Here is a 17,405-nt window from a genome sequence, read left to right as displayed (position 1 = left end):
GCTCCTCTACCGTTCGTGTTAAATATAGAGATCCTGAAATTGAATTCAAACTGTATCGTCTTTAATCTAGACTCCGAGGTCAATAAAACTATTATCCCCGACTCAGACAGTAATTATCAGCCTTGAATTGACTGTGGCACTCTTGAAACTGTTAGAGTATTCGTTTTGTCTCCAAACGGCCTTTTAAAATCCATACAGTATACAGTTGGGAGTATTGTACCGCGCTAGAAGGAGTTTAGATAAGTTCCGTTTATGTTGTGATTTCATGACGGTCAAAAGAACAAACTAGCTGTAAGTGTTGATGTCTTTCCGTTATTTTTGGTGTTATACGCCAGTGGCCCACTTTCTTGTGTGTTCGGTAAACTGCCACTCCGGCTCCCTTTACTCGTCCCGAACCCATTGTCGACTTGAACTTTAGTTTTGCACACATTTCATTTTGTTTCGCTTTCTCCATGTAAGGACCTATTAATAGCCCTATTGATTTGTCAAAAGTACAAATAAACAAACAAACAAACGAATGAAAAAATGATTAGATGGATGAAGTGGAAGGTGGGTGGATGGCTGGTTGGGTAGATGGATGGATGGATGGATGGATGGATGGATGGATGGATGAAGGAAGAAAATAAAGAAGGATTGAATGAGGGAGCGAATGATGGACGAATTGATCGATGGACTGTTTTTGAGTGAATGACTGGACAGCAAGATAGATTGATGGTGATAGTTTATGGGTAACTACATTTGGTAGGAGCGACATTACACAGAGATGACAACGCGTGTATGTGTAATTTCTCAGTTTAATAATCCTCTTTCCATCAGGGACACACGACAGTTTGTCATAATCGGTTGGGGCTTTGGTAAAATGGAGATACGCGTTTTCTATTTTCGCTTCGTGTGGTTTGAGGAGTTTTACTCCTGGGTTCAGTATTTGTTTTCTACTCCCCAATCGTGTAAGTTTTCAAAAACTAACATGCCCGAATAACATATTAATCAATTAACAAACTCGAATGCAATTCTAACAGTGTACAAACTGATGACGCTGTTTTCTCATTGGACCGTCACATCTCGAAACCTAATGACCCCTCGCTGAGCGTACTTTGTACAATACATTGAAAATCACATTTCTAGGGAGCGGACATGGATTACAGGTTTCCGGGTGGGCAAGTCGACAGCGGAATCACATATTTAGTTTTTATGAAAAAGATTAGTAAATTGACATCATAATCACTATAGGAAATTGGTTAACTTTTGTATTGTCACGTGGTCTGAAATAAACACAATCCATGCGTCACCCGCAAAATGTGGCAAGTGACATTTTTTCTGCATCAAAGACAGCCTCAATAAATTATTCAAAGCTGCCCAGTCGTCAACATTGTAAAACACAAGTTTCGTATTTATCTTGTTACAACCGATGCGGAACTGCATTATTTGAAAGCACGTTTGATGGATTCATGGAGGCGTCGTTTCGATTAGTTCGTCACGTGTAAGGCAATTATCTTAAAGACAAGCCAATATGTATAAAACAAAACCGTAAAATTGACGAATTACGAGAACAACTCAAGTAAGTTAATGCATGGGTGTTTGTACCCATCAAGCCAAAAAGTAAAAATGAGCATCATTATCTTTAAAAACCACCAGATTTGATTGATATTTGGTCTAATTATTGGAATTATTAAATTCTTTTAAAAAATGTCTGCCTAAATCTTGACGAGTTGAGTCACGTGACCAAATCTGATATTTTCCCGCCAAAATTTACGTCTTTATTAATTTTAATATTCCAACCGTAAGCCGTTAAATTTTCTTGATTTTCTTTGCACTTTTGGAAACAACATCTATCGTATTCTTTCAAAAATACATGGCACTCATGCAACTCTATCTATATTTCTTTCTGATATTCAAAATATTCATGTAAAAACGTCAAAAATATTGTATTTGTTGTTTTTTGTGAAGAATGTTATTCAAAATTCAATAATTTTGCATCTGCCACTAGTTCTAACACAAGTTCCCATCCCATTTTACATTAATTAGTCATAATATTTTAAATATTTTGATGTTTAGCGGTTGGAATATTCAGTTATTTGCAATATACAATTTTGGCGGGAAAATAACAGATTATGGTCACGTGACCTGACTTACGTAATATATTATGATAAATTTCAACTTAATCAAATGCGAAACATATTTTTGGCAATTTTCACAATTTTCTGACCAGGTCTGATTAAAAAGTATGTTCAAACTGATTTTACATGTATGTAAGCCTATGCCCATGCATTAACATACCTGAGAAATTAGAATTTTTCTGACACAAGTTGGAGGCTTTCACGCATGTCAAAGACAAAGCAATGGTTTGTTTTCTTCGCACTGAGGAAAAACCATACCAAAAACTTACTGCAGTTGAAGGCCAGTAACTAGGTCCCAGAGTCCGCTAAACTCGTAAAAATTGTTAATTTTAGAACTAGTTTTGAAGGCATTATTCTGGCATGGCGACGCTGGTCAATCGTGAGGGTCACCCATTTCCCAGTTTTTTCTATTCATCGGCGGCTTCCTTCACAGAGTCGGTGTAACCATGGAGCACTTTTTTTAGCTCCATGGTGTGACCACAAAATTTGACCTAAGCGTCCTGGAGGTCAAATGAGCAGACACATCAGACATTGCATTGCAACTGTAAGGGCGCTGAAGGGACGAACCATTAGATCTTGGGAGGGGATGGTCACAATCAGATTGTGAATATCTGCTATTTACAATTGTAAATTTTTTGAACATATTTTTTTCCCTAGTGAGTCATGATGTGCTAATTTTTTTTCGAAGTAAAATGTCAGATTTATCATTTTTTGCGTTCTGATTTTATTTCGCAAACTAGTCAGAAGATTTATTTTTCTTAATTTTTTGCTTTGAATTTTTTTCTATTTATCACCACCCCTCTCAAGATCTAATGGTCCGTCCCAAAGCAGAGAACGCTCCACCTCTAAGTGCGCTGCGTGTGTGAAGACATCTTCTGATAAGGCGAGTTATTTTCACAGAAATTGAAGCAATTTTAAGTAGTTGATCAGATCAAGAAGCACTCATTTACATTGCCAATGTACCAACGAATATAAAAAAGGCCTTTCAGTACAAATTTACACCTTTTTAAAATGCGTTGTTGATTGTTCCTGTCAACGCGGCAGTGTAAAAATCGTTGTATTTAGGACTTACGTCTTGCGCATGCTCCATGTTGACGACATGCGCTCTCTGATTAATGTAATGTAGGCCACGTAAACCCCGTTGCAATTCCACTATATCCTAATTAGTATGTCACCTAATTTTTCACTCAAAATTTCTTAACAAAAAGAAGTCTGGATACTGTTCATGTCCTCGTTTACATTTACATCTAGGAGAAAACCCCCTAAGGTGCTGGTGTAAAATGTTGTTCATACGCAGTGCATCTGACTGAGGCAGGGAAATAGTTCACCCCTATCAGCAGGCAGGGGAATTTCTTTTATTGGCGGGAAACTCGTATGAGTCAAGAGGGCGGGCAACATGTACCGCTGTAAGCTTAAACATCTAATCGCGTGCGCAATGTGGGTTGGCATTCAGAGCTACATAGTGGGAGGGGGCGATTTGTATATGCACGTGTTTGGGGATGGTTTTGCGAAGGAGAGAGTCGGTGAGGGATGGGGACCTGCAGCTTGGAATCTAGTAGGCGGTATGGAATAATTTATGAATCTCTGCAGAATCTGCTTTCACTTTTACTACATTTTATTTCATAATACTTCAGAATGGACATTCACACGTTGAAAAACGTTTGGTATCTGACTTCCAGCAAATGTCCCTGAATCGGCAGGTTGGATGCCCGCGTCACTGTCATACGTAGCACTTGGACATTAAGCCAGTAGTTGTCGGGCAAAATGTGAGATTCCAACCTGACAGCTGGAACTGAAGTGAACATTCTGCGCTTGTCAGAGATGACAATTCTCTTGAATTCTCTTGATTTGCGATCCCGAAGACAAATCATTCAACATGCAATGGCCAATTTTGTAAAGAGCGTCTGATAACCCAAACGTAACTGGTAAATGCCAGCTTTGTCTGACAGAGAAACTACTTTTATAACTCTATGAAAACTCTATAAAAACTCTATGGAAAATCAAAACTCTCCTGGAAGCTTCTGAATAGGTTCGCAGATGCCGTCACGAGAATAAATTCTGACTTTCGACTTCCAAAGCACCTATTGCCAAAATTGGTATCAATTACCGCAAGTATACCCCACGGATATTGTTTTAAATATTGAAAAATTAAAGTCTGTCCGATGATCGCCCACGAGCGTGAAACTCGAGTGAATACTAAATGTGTTTTATGTTGTAGGGCCACTGTCATTCTACATGGAGTACTGTTCTCTCTTTGGTCGACACACTCAAGTCAGTTTAAGAGAGAGAGAGAGAGAGAGAGAGAGAGAGAGAGAGAGAGAGAGAGAGAGAGAGAGAGAACTGATGAAATACTTGTGCAGTATACACTAATTAGCTCACCTGACTCGAATGCCACGAAAACACAGAACTTACAAATATTTCAAAAACGCACACTCACACTGACAGTTTCCAAAACTCTGGCGCCATTGCCAATTTGATGTCATTGATAAGGCGATTTGTTTGAGTGTCTTTCAGAGTCATCTCGTGGTCGTGATGACATTATTATTCGCGCGGATTCAGAATATGTACAGTGTATAAAGTGTAGAGAATATAACACGTTCAAATTAATTACAAGCAGCCGGCTTAAATATGGAATTCATCCTGCAGGTAGAGTCTTTAAAAACGCTTCATTACATATGCCATTTATACTGCTACGAAAGACATATAAAAATGTGCAGTGCTTGATTGGAGTGGCTATTAGTCATTTTACATCGTCAAACAGAAGACGCGTAACGGTCGATTGTTGGCAAACCTGTTGATTCAGATTGTGCCCTACTTATCCATGTAATTTACGACCGTTTGAAGAGCTAATTGAACAGATGTGTCGACCTGAGAAGGCCAGAAATTTGACAAATATGTCCCTTGATGCCATCGGTTCTAATTATTGCTAATGAGTTTTTGTGTGGTTTGCTCATCATTATTAAGCAAGCATTGGAAGTATTCCACAATAACCTTGCACGTGTTTTTTAATAGATAGTAGACCATATACTATCTGACTGTAGTCTTTCACTATGTGCGTCTGTCGATGTCCCTTCCTTTCTGTCACGGTCTCTGTCCAGTGGTTTGTCTGCCTTTGCCACTTTGTCTCTCTGTTGGTTCTCTCCGTTGCCAACTGTTCCTCCTTATCTATCTCCGTCTCTCGTACTTTCTGTCTGTCCGTCTGTCTGTCTCTCATCCACTTTTGCTAAGGACAATTTGCAAAGACTAAGAAGATCATTTATCGTTTGGACAATAAACGATGTCATTTTCCGCGTATTCTTCATTCAGTTGTTAATTTTCCTTTGAATTTTTTTGTATCCGAGGAATTTTGTCAGGTATAGATACATGTACTTCTTCGGCACAAAGGACCATGACAGTATATACTTAATCAAAATTACGATGAAAATAACTAGCTGGAAACAACAACGCCGCATACAAAACTATTATCACCGTTGTTGTTGAACATGACTTCCATCGCTCTTTATTTCAAGCTATGAATTTTTAAAATTTTAATCATTTACATTCACACCTCTCGGTAATAATGTTGTATTTATATCTCTGCACAAATACCCCGAGGGTGTCGATGCTTTGTCTTGTTTTAACGATTAACAGGACACAAGCATTGATTACACCAGAATGAGACGAACCTAATCCATTTCTTTGTAATAATGATATGACGATGGAAAGGTACACTTAATTGTGGAACGTTTGGAGAAAATGATATCAAACAAAAAAGCAAGACAAAGGCGAAATAGAGTTGTTACAGTCGGATTCTTGGTCTCCAAGGCGACAAGTAAAACACACACTTGCCACGGCTGTGCTTGCTTCCTAATGCGTGACAGATGAAAGTTGTTCATCTCGGCAGCTGAGCTATCTCATTTGTAAATGCTCTGTCCTCTCGCTGCACCACACGGCGCTTTGCAATTAGCGGTTTGATTAATGGACGTTTTCGGAGGTGACAAATATAGTCGACCAGCCTCGTAACCGTCATTCTTATTTTTCAAGAGGTAAACGTGGAGTTTATCTTTAAAACACGCGAACAACACACTTGGTAATCTAAATACCTATCTTGCTAATGGACTGTTACATTTTTCATCAAAAGCAAGTACTTGTGTGTATGTTTGTCACATTTAACTTCATCTTCGAATTTCTGATGGTTAAAAAATGTGTGCTGGTAATTATTATATAATAAAGCAAGCCAAACAATATGCTACTGATACTCATGGGGTTGGAGAGAGAGAGAGAGAGAGAGAGAGAGAGAGAGAGAGAGAGAGAGAGAGAGAGAGAGAGAGAGAGGAGATACAGACAGGCAAAGATATAGAGACGGTGAGAAGTACAAGAAGAGGCGGATATTGAGTATATTGACCAGAGAGAGCTAGACATATATATAGACAGACAGTGACAGACAGACAGACAGTGACAGACAGACAGCGAATGACGGTTAGAAGCAAAAGGATGAGAGGGTGGATAATACAAATGAGGTTAAATAGTAAGCCATCGTTTGTCGATGAATCTATCAATGTCCCTCTTGTAAAAAAATTAAGCCGTTGACAGCTGGTCATGAAATGGATGAACCAATTTTAACAAGGAAAAGCACTATCACTTTGACCAACACTGATAGTGAACAGCAAAGATATAGCAAGGCCTCTGAATCACAAGACTCCAATCAATATCAGTATTTTTAGCTAGGTTACAATAAAATACATTTAAAAGCTATTAAAAGAATATAATTTGCACTGATGTCATGTTTGTGTTTAAGTCAATTTCAACGGAACAGGTGTCATTGAACTTCAAGCGGTCAATTTGGATTTTAACAACGTCTTCTAATTCAAGGAAACCTCAAAGGTATAAATCAATCGCCAAAAATTCATCACTGTTAGTGTATATGTACTTTGCATAATTTGTGTCCTCTACGTAAAATGGCTCTTTTGTTCGACTCCCAGGACCATGTCGAAATGCCTTGCGGGTCACGCTTTGATCATAGCCAGTATCGCGTCATTAGACTTGGTTCAAGTCTGTGAGTTGTGAATGTTTGAGTGGAGTGAACGCAATGATTTGTATTTTGCTTTCATGTGAAACGCGCGCGTGAGTGGAGTGGACGCGATGAGTCGGATGAACGCTACACAGGGGAGTTTCACCAGGAATCAGATCTGGCAGAAACAAACTCACTATACTGCGCAGATTCAAAGGTAACGCATTCAATCTCTGTGAAAACCTGGCCTACGCTATACGAAATAGGAGAGACACAAGAGAAACTATTATAAATTATTTTATTTTTTAAAAATTCACCGACTTGAACCAAGTCTATCGCGTCATGTCCAATAGAAGCTTTTTAAAGAAATGAAGTTCAGGCTAGCTTTAGAATTCATCTGTCCTAACAACAACCGACAACATGGTGTGTCAGCTTCAATCACTGAAAGCAGTACGATTCCAGACCGGTACCTCAACTCATGCACCGTATGAGAACAGACATAATCGATTATAATCTTTACGGCCCTGATACGGGTTTTGCGGACCGAGGTTGTACGGCGGAAGGGCCCGAGCGTGCGAGGGCCCGTACGCCGTACGACCGAGGTCCGCAAAATCCGTATCAGGGCCGTAAAGGTTTTATCATATACCTTATTATTACTGAATATCCAGGAAAATTATATATTTTTTCAATCTCTTATGGCTAAATTGAGCGGTTTTTTTTCATTTTTATGGCGAAATTAGACGTGACTCCGTGACATCGTCATTCCATCGGCGAAAGCCCAAGCCAAATCACTTTGCGCATTGATATAAGTATGATGTAATCTATTTACATGTAAACAAACTCGTTCTCAATCACAGCTGTCACTCGCAAACGTACAAACAAAAAAGGGAAGGAGACCTTTGTTAAAGTTACACAAATCCGAACGTTTAATAAACTTTTCAAATATGAACATTAAGTGCTTACAGATTAAAATTTTCTAATGATTGAAACGACTGAATGAGCACGGCAACGTACAATCGAAATAGACTTGAAGTTGAAACACAAGAACGCAACGACACGGACTTAGTCAACGTGCAACGTCAGCAACATCAAAAATCGAAAAACAAATGCAACAGTCAACAGACTGAATCACTGACTATCACTGTCAGATTCGATGACAAATGGACGGCTTCTCTTGACTTTCGGTGCGAGCTTGCTGCGAATCCGTAGCCTCTACCACTCGGGTAGGTTGGTCATTGGAGTGGTAGGGCTACGATGTGTAATACGCAAATATCGCACAGGATACGGCCTTGGCCAGAAATTTTCAAAGGCACAAATTTGACATAACTTTTCAAAAAGGACCGTGTCCGGTGTTCATATAACCTACCCGCTCAATAATTACTCGGTATTTGTCATTTTTCTCTCCTCCAAATGGATTTTTCGCAGCAGGACCGACGATCGCCTTGCATAACCGCCATCTTGAATTTAAAGCTGCTTGACCCATGACGTCATGCAAGTCTCGCAAGTTCCCGTTCCTACTTCATTTGCATTCAGATATCAACAAACAACACGTGCGCTGACTAGTATTGCTGTCTCATCATTGTCGGCTACGTTATGCGAATTTTCGCGTGGTAAAAAGTGAATGAATAGAAAGCAAATTACTTTTAACTTCAAAAATTGTGAATAAAATATGTAATAAGTTTATAAATAAAATAAATTGTTGAATGACACTAAACTTCTCCAACTATTATCCATCATGCAAATTATGTTAAATTCCCCAGAGAAATTTTACATTATAGATCATGATGTTCTCCATCACATGTAACACAAAATAAATGCAATGATCCTTTTATTTACCATATCGTAATATTAAACAAACTTGGTAGAGCTGATGTGTGGAGTTGCCCTTATTTTCCTTTACATCTTTCACATTTTCTGTTTTATGAATGTCTTCCAATGGAGACTTGTCTGTAACCTTTTGCTCTCTCCTCAAAGACTTCTCCACAGTTCATACATTTGACCTCCATAATGTTTCTGAACTTGAACTGAACCAACACCCTAACTTCTTACTAATTTCAAATGAAGGACCACTTATTATTATTATATCCTTTATTAATCCAATATAAAAAATTGAAATGTGTTGTGGTGTACACAGTCTAAAAAGAAATATTCCACAATAGATAAAATACAAAGAGATCACACAGATTAAAAAGCACAGTTCCAAATAACAGACAAAGCACTTGTCGATCAACAACAATACAATTTAAATAATTCTAACAGTAGCCATTAATGAGTTTGTTTTTTTTTTTTTTTTTTCACCTGTTAGAAAATTGGTTTAGAATTCTCACTGCTGAGGGTACAAAAGTATTTCTAAACCTGTTTGTGCGGCACCTTTACTGAATAGTATCTGGTACCAGACCTCATTTTAGTGAAATTACTATTCAGTTGATGCGTTTTGTCAGACAATGTAGTTGTAGATTTGTTTTTTCACTGATTTCATATACAAGTCATCAAAACTATACAATTGTACGCCTAGAATATTCCTAGCAGCTTTGATGATACGATTTATTGAACTTTATTAGAAGAGGAAATACTACCGCCCCAGCAAGAAATACAATAACAGATGATTGACTCAACCGTTGATCTGTAAAACATATGCAAAATGTTCCCGGATACACCAAATCTATGCACTTACGCAGAAAATACAATCTTGCTGACATTACGGTTAACATATTCACATGGTCATCCCAAGAAACCATGTTTGTAAGAAGGATCCCAAGATATCTATAACTATTTACCCTTCCAACCTCCTCACTTTGATTTTTAACGGAGGTGGACTGATTTTGTTTTTCCTGAAATCAATCATCATTTCTTTTGTTTTCTTTACATTCAAAAACAAGCTTAATTTATTATCATCACACCATGTAACCAATCTGTCCACTTCTTGCTTATAGATTGTGTCCTGATCTGCTGTAATGAGGCCAATTAAAGACTTGTCGTCATCATTACTGTCCGCATGTATGGGGGTACAATCAGATGTAAATATGGTAAATAATGACGGTGATATAACCGAGCCTTGAGGCGAGCCGGTATTTGTCAATCGCACATGCGATCGTATTGAATTTACCTTGACAAACTGTGGCCTCCCAACCAAAAAATCTGCAACCCAATAAATTAACTGCGTGTATACTGACATATTTTTCAATTTTCTGATTAATAAGTTTGGTGAAATAGTATTAAATGCATTTGAGAAGTCCACAAATAAAATTCGAACAGATGCATTGGAAGTATCAAGGTGTTGTGTGAGGGTATGTAGAAGACAGAGAACTGCGTCTTCCGTACTCCTGTGTTGGCGGTAAGCAAATTGCAGTGGGTCTTGGTACGGTAATTAGGAGGATTAATGACTTAAGATGTCGTTATGTGCGCCTGCATTATACAATTATTTTTATACAACTATTTTTATACAATTATGTTTATTTATAAAACAAAAGACTCTTTCATAATATGCATGTCAAGCCCCCTCCCCCTTCCAAATTTAAAAAAAATGAAAAAGTGCAAAAACACAACTCATTCCAAATTTCTTTTCTTTTATTCCTTTTATTTACGATATTTACATTTCCGTTTTTTTTTGCGAAAATACGCACAACGTTGCCGGCAATGCGAAGTGTGAAAGACGATGGTCGAGCGCACGTGTGGTCTGTTTACTTGAACGGGAACGTGCGAGACTTGCATGACGTCATGGGTCATGCAGCTAAAATTCAAGATGGCGCTGACTTCAAGGCGATCGCCGGTAACAGTTGGAAAAACCCGTTAAAAGTAGGTAAACTTGAGGAATACCGAGACATCTTCCGATGGATAGATGCTAAATGGACTTTGGACCAAGTCTATGGAAATTATTTCTGTAAAGATCGAAAATTGGCGTTCAAATTCGCGCCGTTCGAAATTCCGTGCGCATCGGCATAGTGCATGTGTAATACTATCCTGTGCGATATTTCAGTTCTTCACATCGCAGCCCCCACTCCCAGCAGAACACGTCAAGGAGTGGCAGGGCTCGTTTTCGCAGCAAGCTGCGAGCGTGATGTTAAATGTACAGTTATTCATTATCGTATGTGCATGGGCGAGCGCGTTTTCTGTCTTCGGTTGCAGCGGGGAGAGTGGTCTTTTCGCGATCGGTGAATTTGCGATGGGTTTCGCCGGGCACTCCGTCTTCACGCCTGTCACCGTGGCAGGCTCAGAACTATACCTCTGCTGATTGGCGACATCTGTCAGAATGCCTGAAATACGGCGGTGGTCATCGATGGAGACGGAGTCATAATGCTGGAGACTCGACACATTTTTATGGCCAGTGATCTTGATGATCTGCTGAGGCGGAACACCGGCTTTGCTTAATAGGGTTTGCACTGTTGTTTTGCGAACGGAGTGGTTTGTTTTGCGTCCAGCAAATGACATAGATTTTGCAGCCCGTTGCATGAAAGATCCAAGCTTGTTTTTACCCATCGGTCGCGGATAAAACCACAGCAAGGAGTTGATCTTATGAGACGGGATCGGTTGAGGTAAACGGACTATCATCGTTGCACGCGTCAATGGGTCTCCGATTGATGAACTCGCGGTAGATCGAAATCGGGTCACGGTCACTTCCGGGAGCTTCAAACACGCGAGGGGGGACGGAGCGACAATCCATATACTTTCCGTCTCTAGTCTTCGTGTCACGCTCGCGAAATTCTAGGAACAAGTGTCCGGAGTTGTCTCTCTGTAGTTTTATATCGCCGAAGGTCAGTTTTTTATGTTCGTCGCGACCGCGGAGTCCAAAGTTCTTCGTAAAGATATACCACAGCGTGAAGATGATAGTTTCACCGTCCTTCTTTCCAAGAACGCCAGACTTCCACATAGCCTTTTCTTCCTCGGGAGAAATTGCCTCAGATGCTTGAGGCTTTCCGCCCATCCCACGCTTCTTGAGTTGCATCCGCTTTGCCTTCAGTGCTTCGTTAGCCAGGTCGAATTGCTTATCATTTAGAGAAACGCCGTATCGCTTTTTCCGAAAAATACCTCTCAATGCTGTGTTTCACGGCCGAGATCGAATCAGGCTCGTAGTCACTCCCATCGTCTTTCTTCATATTGATGAAAAACGCCGCTAGGTATTCATTCAGGGCAGTTGCTGGGATGTCAGACAGCTCACGATGGTCATCATACCGAGTCTCGATAAATCGTCGTACTTTGTTTACATCTCTCTCGGTCGTTCTTACGGTACTGACCTTTCGCTGAGATTTTATGAAATTGTTCACGGAATCCATGTCTTCGTTTCCTATGGCGGATGCGCAGGTGTTTGTTGTTTCAGAGCCATCATCGATATCACCGAACAAGATACTGTTTAGATTTTCTGCGGGAATTTCCTGCAACCACTGCATTATTTCATCAGCTTGTGCCATGGTGTTTTGATCAGCACTGAGAACTGAAGAACGCAGACGACAATTTTTGAATCTCGCGCTGATTTGTTTACAAGTTGGGAAGTGTACAAATAGCAACGCGCATAGCAACCACACTGAAAGTAGTTCAGAACTGCGCGTGAATGTCCATATTTAGACAAAGTGTGCCGGTCCGTGATACGGCAACTTATTACACACCTGTAAGAGCGCCTTTTCCCATAGGTTTACATGGGTACGTGAATCTAGGTATATGATAACATCTCCTTCTCAATGTGCTCGTGTTGTGTTTTCTTGGCTAGTTTGAACGCACAAAGAATAAAAGGAAAATAAACTTGTTTCCGGGACAAAAATAATGATAAAATCAACACAGTTATAGCTTTTGTCCCTCAAGTTTCATAGCTTATCCTATACGGGGCGAACCAAATTATTAAAATCCGAAGCAAGATTACGCTTCATTTGCACGGCTGACGTCATCACTTTGCAGATGAGTGTTCTCATCAAAGGCAGCGTGTAGGCAGAGTTGATTAACGATCGGCTGAGATATTAAAACTATCTTTCCCCGTAAAATTATGCCACCGGGAAGAGTTGAAAGGTCAATTTGTGAGTATCATATACATCAATTCATAAATATCAAAAATATCAATATATCGATGAAGTAACATTGTCATGGACACGTAGTCAGTTACATTTCACAGCATGGATGATTTTTATTATTAATAAATACCTTCAGCATTCCGATCTCTACACCATTACACCAGTTATTTAGGTACTGACTATAGGCTCAGTGCACACTTCGCATTGCAAACACAGTTCCACCATTATAGGCACGGTGTCTGAAGTTTTGAAACGTCGTCGTCTTCATCATCATCATCATCATCATCATCATCATCATCGTCGTCGTCGTCGTCGTCGTCGTCGTCGTCAAACAAACGATGATGTAACAGGACAGCTTGTTTCCCTTCGAAAACGGTTCTCGTCCGCTTGTCGACATACGAGATCACTACCTTGATGGCATTTTGAAATTTCGAGGGACGGCGCCTTTGAAGCACGTGCTTATTATCGCCCTCTCATTCTCTGTCGAATACCAGAATGCATACTATCCACATATTCCTGAACAAATCAACAAACCAGGTATACTTTCGCCCCTCTATCCCCCATGACATTCATATATCTGAGAAGCAGTAAAAATACATTACGAAACATAACATGGGCGATAGCTGTATCTTTTGATATGGTTGTCGTAATTCTATTTAGAAACTATCTTATCTGACCCTTCTTGCTCTAAAATATGTTAAAATACAGTATTGGCCTTGCCAACACAATTTATTCTGTACAGTATATGAATGTTATTGTTCACAAATTAATTCTAGTGCGGACGAAAACTCAGTTATCAGGTTAATGATACATAATATCGGACATTTATACACACGAACAGGCCGTGTTGATATGGGGATAACTGGCCATTTTGACATAATTTTCTGAGTAGAACGGGAAACTGCACCCTGAAAACAGAAAGTAGGTAAGAAAAGAAAATAATCTTCAAAATTACATATAATGGAACATTAACTCAAAGCATTGCGAATTCACGAATTCAGAAAACAGATAAGAAATGGATTATAGACAGATGAGGAAAGTCTCATGCACGCGTAAGAAATGTAAAAATTGTGCAGAGAGATTGTTACGATTACGTGTTTTCTGCTGTGCTCTCTCCGGCTCGAAAAATCACGATGGTCCATTCAAATCAAATGATTGTCTCAGGCTTATCTCAGTGCCGGCACCTTTACGATTCACGAATGTCTTGTAGCCTCTGTTTTGATGTTTAAAATCGCAAGCCAAGTCGGACGTAAGCTTACGTACGGAGACTCACATTCTGGTCGAAGCCAATCACATATAGACACCGCCCTCACGCGTTCGTTATTTATTGAGCTTACACGAGATAGATTTGACTTCGCCTCGTAACTGAGCAAGCATGTGATGTGATTCGTAAAATAAGCCGCAACCTCGCAGAATAATACCATGATTCAATGTTCTCCTAACAAATCGAATCATTTGCTCCTAATAAATGTAAAATCAGCGTTCTACCCTGAAGCCGCAGCTTTCTACCGTGATAAAAAATATACCATATATTTCTGCTGGGTTTTAAAAATCAAACTCTGTAGAAGTGCATGAATGTCTAGCCTTCCATTCGTATACCTTACATCTCTATAATATCCATCAGTTGGACGAATACGCCATATCTGATTAATTGTCGTTATGATGAAAATAATTTCTTGGAATTCTCAGAGGATTATTTCATGGACTGCGGGCTCTGCATGACCTCAAAAACCCACTCCCTTCTACTCTCCAAAGGTTTGTAAATCCGAAAATACGATGACGACATTACCATTTAAACCATAGACCCTAGTTTTCTCTACAGTTACTGTATATGTTTAATCCAAATACAGTAGAAGCGAGGCTGTCTATGTTTAAACTTCCTCAGCAATGCGGCAATCACCGAAATGGATCGTTGGAAGTTAAAACTGGTTTACAGGGGCAAAGTCTTGAACAACAAACGTTTCAAGACAAATCAGAAAGGTTATTGGGTAACATCGATGTACATAGTTTCTACGTCGTAACCTTGGCACAGAGCAATGATTTTCGCACGAGAATGAAAAGTGATCTTAACCTCATTCCTTGTAACGAAATGACTTTGTCACGCGCCTCTGCACCTGATGCGTAGGCTTGAATGTCGAAATACGATATATTCACACCTATTACCAGCCAGGATAAACAAACAATAAAAACAAACAAACAAAATAAATATTACAGAAAACAATAAGTTGACTAAGAATTGAAATAACACAAGCAACACATTCAAGATGCGACATCAATATCATTACTCACCGATGTGATACTGACCACAGGTGCCAGGAATTGCCAGTGTAGTATACGTAGAATGTAGTATACAACTCTCTATGTATACCACACTGGCAATTCCAGGCACCTGTGATACTGACGTCGCACCCTCAATATGTCACGTGACGGTTGTATGCGTTGTTCCGCCTATTTCAATTCTCCCTCAATTCATTGTTTTCTCTTATATTTATTTATTTATGAAATTTATTTATTCCTATTTCTTTTTGGTTCGGTTTTGTTTGTTTGTCAGTTTATCCTACTTTCCCTGTGCTGTTATTTGCGTGTATAAGTGTAAAAGGTAAAGTGTAGAGCGAGCATGTCCCTGTTACGACGATGTCAGTGAAACGGAGACCCCTTTTTATGGTCTATGTATTCATTGTATTCATTATGATTCATATGGTTAAACACGAGCTTGGGGTCCGTTTTCTGCTTTGGAAAGTTCTTCGCCTCCGTTTTCATTGTCAAATTACCGCAGATTCGACATGTGCAACATGTAACAGGAATATTTGTATACGGCGGGGGTGGGGGTTGGGGCAGCTGATGAAGCTGTTCCCGTGGAAAGATGTTCGCAAGGGTTCGCTGGTTGAAGGGCATTTATTTTATGCTATCAATGAGCAGGGGAGGGGGTCACCTGTTTTATGTCAGTGGGCAGGGGAAATTTTGTTTTATTTTTATTTAAGAAGGGACTGTTGAATACTGTGCATTTTGATATGGTTTTTGGAGAAGAACAAGGAATGCTTTACAGTCATTACAAAATACCGGTAAATATATCACGGGTAATAGCTAATGGAGCTTTAAATGCTCCCCAGTTGCAGAGAAAATGCTTGAGTCTTGTCGGTGTTTTGCATGAATTATTTGAGATTTGTTCTATCTTATTGTGTACAAACCAAATATGAGGCCACAGAGCTTATAATTTGCCAGGTTCGCCACCATTCTCTACAATCACTGGTGCCGAATTCATTAGTGTCTGCAATAAATGGTTGTATTCTCCATATTATATGTGACTGCACTGGTAGATTCCTATATTGGCGAGTTGCAGTGCACTAACTCAAAATGTTGTTGACACGTTTGTTAAGGTCAAGAGAATAAAACAACTGAAGCCGTTAACAGTCCCTTTCCTGACATTGTTTCGAGGGTTGAGTTTCTCCATCAAAGTTGACAGTTGGAACATTTTATTGCTTGCTTCAAATCTCATCCAAAGGTGTTGAAAAAACACTACCTGAATATTTTCTTGCTTTTCTAAGTTGTCACTGATATTGTCTTAGTGTAACATCAACATAAATGACATTCACACTCTCTCAACTGTTCAGATCATTTTCAATCATAACAAAGACATGACCATTTGCCAAATTTATCACTTTATTGGAAAATAACAAAAACAACAAATATTACATGAGTCACTATCAAATCTCGTCAAAGAAGAGGTTTATCTATTTCTTTGTACAAACCTGATGATATACATATGCCCTCTGCCTTACATGTACTGAATTATATCATTGGAATGTAAGGCTGGACACAAGGATTTTAAGTACCAAACATACCGACTTTTACACTATAAAATCTGATACTGTCCTCTGCCAGATTATCAGTGTTCAATCAATCTCTGCCTGAATGAGAAAAGTTACAAATGAGAAAACTTATAAAAACAAAATACTGATGGTCAGAATTTTTGAAGTATAATCATGATTAATTACAAAGTTCGGGAAAATAGCGTAGTTAAATCATCATTAAAATTTCCTGTTTATGTAATTTCAGTTTCTATACTATATATGTGGTTTACGCTGAAAACTATGTCTTCCTATTTCAGTGTGATAGCTTTAAACTGAATCAGTAGCTCAAGCTCTGAAGTTTCTCTAGAATTTAATGTATGAACGAAAGTAGTTGAAATAATTCAACGTTGAGGGTGCTATACACCAAAGCCCTGGCGCTCCTCCTGTAGCGTCAGATTTCGCTCCTTTCAAAGGCGAAGTGACGTAAATGCCATTGTCACTATATTTCTGT

The 17,405-nt window shown here is 39.2% G+C and overlaps 1 protein-coding gene across 2 annotated transcripts in view; it reads right to left on the bottom strand.

Annotated features, from left to right (window-relative positions):
- LOC139140318 (uncharacterized) overlaps positions 1-17,405 on the bottom strand; it is a 384,451-nt gene that overhangs the window by 54,290 nt on the left and 312,756 nt on the right. The window lies entirely within an intron of this gene.

The sequence above is a fragment of the Ptychodera flava genome, chromosome 1 (assembly GCF_041260155.1).
Source record: "Ptychodera flava strain L36383 chromosome 1, AS_Pfla_20210202, whole genome shotgun sequence".
NCBI lineage: Eukaryota > Metazoa > Hemichordata > Enteropneusta > Ptychoderidae > Ptychodera > Ptychodera flava.
Note: the sequence above shows the minus strand (reverse complement) of the source record. Positions and strands in the feature narration are given on the sequence as shown.